At 48.3% G+C, this 7,542-nt stretch overlaps 1 long non-coding RNA gene across 1 annotated transcript; it reads left to right on the forward strand.

Moving 5' to 3' along the window:
- The first annotated feature begins 1,174 nt into the window (after positions 1 to 1,174).
- On the forward strand, positions 1,175 to 6,764 carry LOC132012884 (uncharacterized). The gene is made up of 4 exons (XR_009402793.1): positions 1,175 to 1,341; positions 1,518 to 1,597; positions 2,427 to 2,608; positions 5,888 to 6,764. It is a non-coding gene; the product is annotated as an uncharacterized LOC132012884 (long non-coding RNA).
- Positions 6,765 to 7,542: the final 778 nt, after the last annotated feature.

Below are 7,542 nucleotides of genomic sequence, written 5' to 3' on the forward strand. Positions count from 1 at the left end.
GAAGAAATTGAAGTTTCCTCTCCTGCTACTTTACTCTCAGGAACCCCTCCCCTGAGGAGTTGCAGAGTATGGGAGCGGGGGTGGGGGTGGGGGGAGAGTTACAAAAGTCCCATCTGGGGAGAGAAGTTTGGATGCTCCTCTTTTGGCCGTGGCCAGCTATTAACTTGAAGACCATGGCATCTGTTTCTTTTGCCTAAGAATCCTTGCTGTGGTCTACATTCTTTTTTTAAGATTTTATTTATTTTTTTTGCCAGAGATCACAAGTAGGCAGAGAAGCAGGCAGAGAGAGAGGAGGAAGCAGGTTCCCCGCTGAACGGAGAGCCAGACACTGCGATGCTGGGGGGCTCAGTCCCAGGACCTGAGCCGAAGGCAGAGGCTTAACCTGCTGAGCCACCCAGGGCCCCCTATGGTCTACATTCTCAGGCACATAGAAGTCTCCTCTAAATCCTAATCAGAACTGCAGCTTCCCAGTGGAAAGAGTAGTAACACACAGGCACCAGGTGACCCGGTGGGTGCTAGCTCCATAGCCAACTGCGTGAGGGACCTTGCACAAGTGACTTCACTTGGCTGCTTTTGCTTTCTCTTCTATACAGTCATATCCACTGGTAAATATTTAACCAGCTCTCTAGGGAGGAAAAGCCCTTCTTTGTAGCTTTTACCAGTTTCCGTGGTGTAAATACTCCTACCACAGCTGATTCCAAGCTGTCAAGCGGATGTCACTGAATGTGGAACCAAGAAGAGGCGCCCACCGTTGGCTCTCGTGAGCCGGCAGGAGACCGTTTCAGCATGAGACGGTTTCAGTGTACCACTGGCTGAGATCTGGCCCATCACCAAATGAGATGATAATGGGATGGTGGTACAGAGCACACGCCCTCTCTCTGCCTGTCTAGGTGCATCCACATCCCTAGTTCTGAAGGCTAACCTGATGGCAGGCAAGAAGGAAAACATCTAGCTTCTGCCTATCTCAGAGGTGGGGTAAGAATAAAGAAAACCATGTTTTCAATGTGAGATTAAAAATAAAATACGGAATTTTGTTCATTCTTTACATCAGTATTTAATGACTCTGTGATAACATTTATTAACAAAATGTTAACAACCGTCTTCAAACATTCATTGAATGGAAAACAGTCTTCTCTGCTTTTGTGCCTTTGTGAAGGGGAAGGTGGACAATTTATTCCCTGTCAGGAGGGTTTGACAAGAAATAGATCAACAAGGTGCCTTCTCCCCGTCTGTCATGTCCAAGTCCACATGCTCAACAAATGCCCAGCAGCTGTGTATTGATGACACCGCCTGGCCATGAGGACTTTCCTCTCTTACAATTGGCAGAGATCTGATAATCAGGTACGGAGTACTGACTGGACCCTTCAAGGTTCCCCACCGGGCCTCCTGTTGCCCGCGCTGCCATTCATTTGCCCGCATCAAATACCTCTTCCTGTGACTTCTCGGCAGACCCCATGTGGCCTCTTCCTTTGACCCACCATAGCACCCTAGCAATAAAAATCTCTCTCATGACACAGGTCTTACCCTACCTGGACTACAGTCACGGATGTGTTTGGCCTATTCCCCAGACCGTGAGCATCTTGAAAGAAGAGATTAGGTATTATTAATCATTTTTTTATTTCCTGCAGTATGCTTAATAAGTGCTTTTTGAATTTTAATTGAATTTGTATGACTAGGCACTGATGTACTTCCTTAATCCAAAGAGTTCTTTAAAAAATGAGTTCAGAAGTTACATCCTATTGAAGAATGTCTAGAATAACATTAACAAGAACCATTGGCATAGGAGACAACCAAATTCCGGGTAAGCTTTGTGGGACGCTGAAAGGCACACACCCTCACCCACTCTTACACGCACACAGTAATTTGCCTGACGTTTCAACTTCTACTTCTTTAAATAAAATACCTATTTATACCACATTTATTAATTATATAATTGAAATTACTTGGACAAGAACATTTTCAATTTAAAAAAAAAATCTAAGAACATGAAACATTGTTAGGTGCCACACACACAAGACATTGATATGGTAGAATGGAGTCCCTGTTCTCAGTTTGGTGGGGAGGACAGGTCCATATCGTTGAAATATAAGTGAGTGGTCTGGGGTTGGTTACAGAAGGTTTGACCTGAGCCTTGAAAGATGAAGTAGAATTTGAGTAAGAAGTTGGAAACAAAAGAGTAGGAGGAGAACTAGAGGAAGAAACATAAAGAGTGGGGGGAAAGGTAATTTTGCAAGACTTGAGGGGAAGATGTAAAATAGGGTGGAGAAGGGCATGATGGGGAGGAATCTTGATTGGCCTGTGTGAGGTTTTCCTGTGGGGGATAAATTATAGGTTTATCTGAGAACCGAAAGATGTAGGACCGTCGGTCTCTTTGAGTTTAGCTTTTATCTAAGAAGCCCTGAGAAGTCACAAAATCTTTTGTGCAGGGAAGTAGCCTGATGACAGATCCTGGAGGGTATGAACCGGAGATAATAGACCGCTGGAGTCAGAGCTTCCACTGGGACTGGCCAGGAGAACCACATGGCAGCCGTGAGGATGGACCTTACGGGACAGGAGTCAAGGCCCCAAGGAGGAAGCATGACTTGGGGACTGGTCGAACTGCTTAATAGTGAGTCACAGATCAAAGTAAAAGGTGATGGGTGGGTAGCTCTTGAAAGAATGCAGATTATGGGAATGAGATCTGAGCATAGAAGTCATTGAGAAACCCAAGAAGACCCATGGAGCTGGCTTCTCTGGCTGTCTATCTTTCCCTCTCTCTGGATCCTAGGACCAATTCTTCCTCTTCCTACACAGCTTCTCTACATCCTTCTCTCTACCCACTGGCTTTCTTGTCCCTCAATAACTTCAGCTTTCCTGAGTCAGCCATGACCTCCAGCCCTCCCACTGCTAAGTGACCCAGAGGCTCACTGTCTGCCTCTTCACACTTCTGAGAGGAAGCTCCTGACTGACCCAGCATTCCTTGACTGTTACGTTACAAGGTCGTGGCTTGCCTGCCAACCTATGGCTGGGCTGGTCTTAGCTCAGATGCCCAATCCCTGCCCAATCAGCTGTGGTCTGGCAGTGAGGGAGGATGGGCTGGGGCCAGAATCTGGGTCACATGATAAAAACCAGAGCCCAGGCGCTGCAGGCAGGGCCTTAGAATAAGCAACGGGGGAGTTGAGGGGGGAAGGTATGATGATTATTATTTCTTTACATATTTTTTGGCTTTAGAGGACAAGGATAATGATAGGGTCAAATATGATGAGCCACTCACTAGACTCGCTGGTTGGAAGAAGAGAAATGGCAGTGACAGAAGAACAAGAAAATGTGCCAGGGAAGGAAAATGACATGGTCATGTAGGGGCAAGTTGAATTTCCCTTATTCATTCATTTGGCAAATATGTATTGACTGCCTACCACATGCCAGGATAGCGTGAGGTAGGTCACAAGGTATACACAGGCTTAAGACATGGAAGATGATAATGGAACATTCCGTAATATAATAGTAATGATGATACTTCCCATCTATTAAGCGCCTACTGTACACAGCATGCTTTTGATATATGATCTCATTTAGCCCTTATAACCATCTTTAAAAAGACGGTATTAGTCATCTCATTTTACAGTTGGGGAATTTAAGGCTCTGAGACACCAAATAATTATCCTAAGACCACACAGACCAATAGATGGATGGGCAAATAAAATGTGGTATGTATGTGGAATGGAATATTATTTAGCCTTAAAGAGGAATGCAATTTTGGTAGATGCCATAACATGAATGACTTTGGAAAACATGATGCTAAAGGATGTAAGCCGGACACAGAAGGGCAAATATTATCTGCATTCTTTCGTGTTGTATCTCTGGGAAGCAAATTCGTAGAGACCTAATAGACCACCGATTACCAGGGGCTGCGGGGAAAGAGAAATGGGGAATTACTGTTTTGTGGCTATGGAATTAACCAGCTCTGGAGTGAGGATGTTGGTGATCATTGCACAACACTGGGAATGAGCTTAGAGCCACTGAACCACACACTTAAAAATGGTCAAAATGTTGATTTTATACCCCCTATATTTTATCTTATTATAAAGAGAAGTTGCAAACAAGTTCCCCTGGCCGCTGCGTGGAGAGTAGATTGCGGGGTTTTGTGGGGGTGGGGGAAGACCAACACGGGGGGGCTTCCATGTGCTCTGAGTGGTGTGATGGGGCCTCAGACCAGAGCGGTGCCAGCAGAGATGGAGAGAAGACCAGAGATGGGCTGTAGACGCATTTCGAAGGCAGATAGCTGGCAGGGTGAGCCATCCGCACAGGATGTAAAGAAAGAAGGGATGTGTGTGACATGCAGGACCTTGTCGTGGGACACACGATGCATGACGGGGTTGGGCTCTGATACTTTGGCGGAAAACAGCCGACACGCCCCAAGAAGGTAGAAGCATCCCACTTGCGGAGTGCCGTCCGAGGGGGCAGGTGGAATCGGAAGGAGAAGGGTTTGGGGTCAACGTTCAAAAACAGCCACTGGTCTCCTCCAGCGATGCTGAGCTCACCGAGCGGCGAGTGCCCGTCTGAGGGGCTGTGGGAGCTGCTCTTGGTAAGGCAGCCTTGCAGAAGATACACGTAGGACGAAGCGATCTTTAAGACCCTTATCAATCCTCAGATTCCTTCATCCTGGGTTTTTGGAGGCCTTTGCACACACAATTTCACAGAAGGCAGATTACAGAAGTGGGGAGTGAGGGAACAAGGCTTGGCTGGAGATTGCGATGGAGATAATTTTTGAGACTCTCCTAACCAGGGAAGTCAGCGGGGTCCAAGAGCATTTTTTTCTTCTGTTCTTTCTTTCTTTCTTTTTTTTTCTTTTCTTCCTTACTTCTTTCTTTCCTTCCTTCATTCTCCCTTCCTCCCCCTGCTCGTCTTTAAAATGGAGGAACATTTTCTCACCCTGGCTGTTCTCTATGGGGACCCTGGGCAGGAGGTGACAGGAGGCTGGCTGGTCATTTCAGGTTCGAACTGGGACCTCGGGAGCAGTTCCTTCCCCATTAAGCAGGTCCCACCCCCGTGTCGTCGCTGCTGCCGCAGTCGCAGTCATTCCCTGACATGCCGTCACCGGCAACCTCCTTGGCTCCAATCACTTTCTGCCGTGTACCTGTAACACGCAGATCGCGGGTAACTTGACTCCAGAGAACCAATTAGCACAGACCCAGCCTGGGTAATTACAGCCTGATAAGATCCTTGCAGCAGATATCCAGGGCAGATAAAGCATGAGGAAGCCATTTCTCAGCAGGACTCGGTGGGAAACAGTATTATATCTCGCCTTTCCTCCTCCCCATCTCTGCCCTTGGACCCCCAGCTCTGCCTTTCCCAAATTTGAATGCGGCCCAGAGAGGAAGGAGATGAGAGGGGCTGAGGAAAAGGGGAGAGACCCCAGAGTGGACAGCCACCTCTCCCGGGGCCAGGCAGCGACCTGCACTTGCCTTTCCATCAGCCCGGACAGGCTGCTGCCATCAAAGCTGGAGATGAGACCAACCAACGAGGAGAGCCAAAGGGTTCTGATTTGAGTGACCAGACACGGGAGGGGACTGCACATGACATCTCGATGGCTGGCCGCTGGGCTCTACTGACCATGGCCTCTGGCCCAGAGCCACCCGGCATGTTCCCTCAAACGGCGGGGGCTGCGACCCCTTGCCCTCACTTGCCTTGTGGACCTGGGCAGAGGCTGTCGCTATGCATAAACCTGTCTCTCTTCCTCCCTCTGCTCTTTGCTGTGTTGGTCTCCTGGACCACCCCCCACCCCAACAGCCCCTCCCCAGCCTCCCCACGGAGGCTGCCTTTAGTCCACTCTGCACACTGCAGCCCAACGAATCGTTTTAACATGCAAATCCAGTTACACCGGTGCCTTGTTTAAAACTCTTCGCAGGGGCTCCCCACTGCCACCAGGATAATGTGCAAACACAGCCTTAGCACGGCTGATTTTCTTCCCGTCAGATCTATTAGGAAACAAAACACCGCAGACGCCGCTGAGACCCACCGTACACCGTTCTCGACCCCCATGTCTCCTTTTTCGAGGTCTTCAGCTGTAGACTTCTCTTCTGTGCGTGGAGATTTTAGCGGTGAAATTAGCCAACGGTGAAGCTGATGTCTATTTCTGGCGCATGGTTCCCTGAGTCGTGACACGGGTGGATGTGTGCGCAGCCGTTGCCCCCGGAATACCAGCCAGTCTCCTCACTCTGGAACATTCTCACCTGCGCGGCTGTTGGTGGTCAGACTGCCGCCCTTCCCAGTCTGCTCTCCACCGCTCCGGTTTTCTTCAGAAGTGCTTCCACGTGAGCACGCGGAGAGTAACCTTCTGAGGCTGGCTTCTTTGCGCGGCACCGTGCCTGCGAGGCCGATGCCAGTGGTTGTGTGTATCGAAGTTTGTTTTCCTTTTTGTGGCCATGGCTTGTCTTTCATTTCGTGGATGAAGACCGGTTGGCGTATCCACTCCCTGCACGACACGGCCCCCTGTGGTTCCTGACCTCGGCGCCACCCGTTTCTTCTCATGGGGACCCCTTCTCCCCTTCTCCTCCTCTTTGCCAATCTGACTCCTCACCCCTCTTCAGACATCACTATAAATGTTCCTCTGCCAGGGGCGCCTCTCAGGCTCTAGACAGAATTAGATTATGCTCCTAAGGCTTCTTCCATGAACACTCATCTCACAGTTCGGGGTAGTAGCTTTTTGGTGAAATCACCTGCCTCCCTCACCGTCAATAAGCTTCATGAGGGCGAGGGCTGTGGCCGTGTTGTTTGCTGCTGTACTTCTATCCCCTTGCAAGTCCTAATAAATATGTCTTAAATGAATGGATTCCAACCTGATTTTATGTCCCTAATGTTGAATATTGTACCAAACATTCAGTAAATCACGATGGATATATGACAAATTAGTGGAGATGTGTCCTCTGGTGTCCACCCCTCAAAAAACATGCAGGTGTCTGCTGCTTTGTCTCTACTGCTCACACCCCATTCCCAACCCTTTCAAATATTCCCCCTTTTCTGAAGAGGTACAGATGGAAATGGAGGTAACTTGCAATCCTGATGCACCAAAATAAGGTAAAGATGTAGATTGGGATAAAGTACAACTGAGAAGGAATAGAAATATGAGAAGGAGAAAAAGCTAGAACACAGGAATTCAGGCTATAAAGTCCGAGCTTCCCGGCAACCAGAGACAAAGGGGAAGCCATCAGTGACAGATTTTTGCATCGTCTATTAGACAAAATTATACCAGTTTTCCCCGAGAAGCTGAAGCTGAGGGAAATTTCTCATGTGGGACTTCAAAAAGGAGCACAGAAGCTAAAAAATACCGGGCTTCCTTTAAATGTAATAGCTAGACCCTGAGCTCTCCTGTTAAGCATTCCTTCGGTGCCAACAGTATGCCGAAACACAAGTCAGTAAATCTGCTTCCGCAAGGAGCCAAAACCATGGGGTCCAGATGTGCAGTTGTCTGATGGTCTGGCTTGATCCGGGGATAAAATCTAGACTATCTGGAGGAGTAGATGGACCACATGTCCTTCAGGTAATCCTCCGTGAATATTATTT

Source organism: Mustela nigripes, chromosome 1 (assembly GCF_022355385.1).
Source record: "Mustela nigripes isolate SB6536 chromosome 1, MUSNIG.SB6536, whole genome shotgun sequence".
Classification (NCBI taxonomy): domain Eukaryota; kingdom Metazoa; phylum Chordata; class Mammalia; order Carnivora; family Mustelidae; genus Mustela; species Mustela nigripes.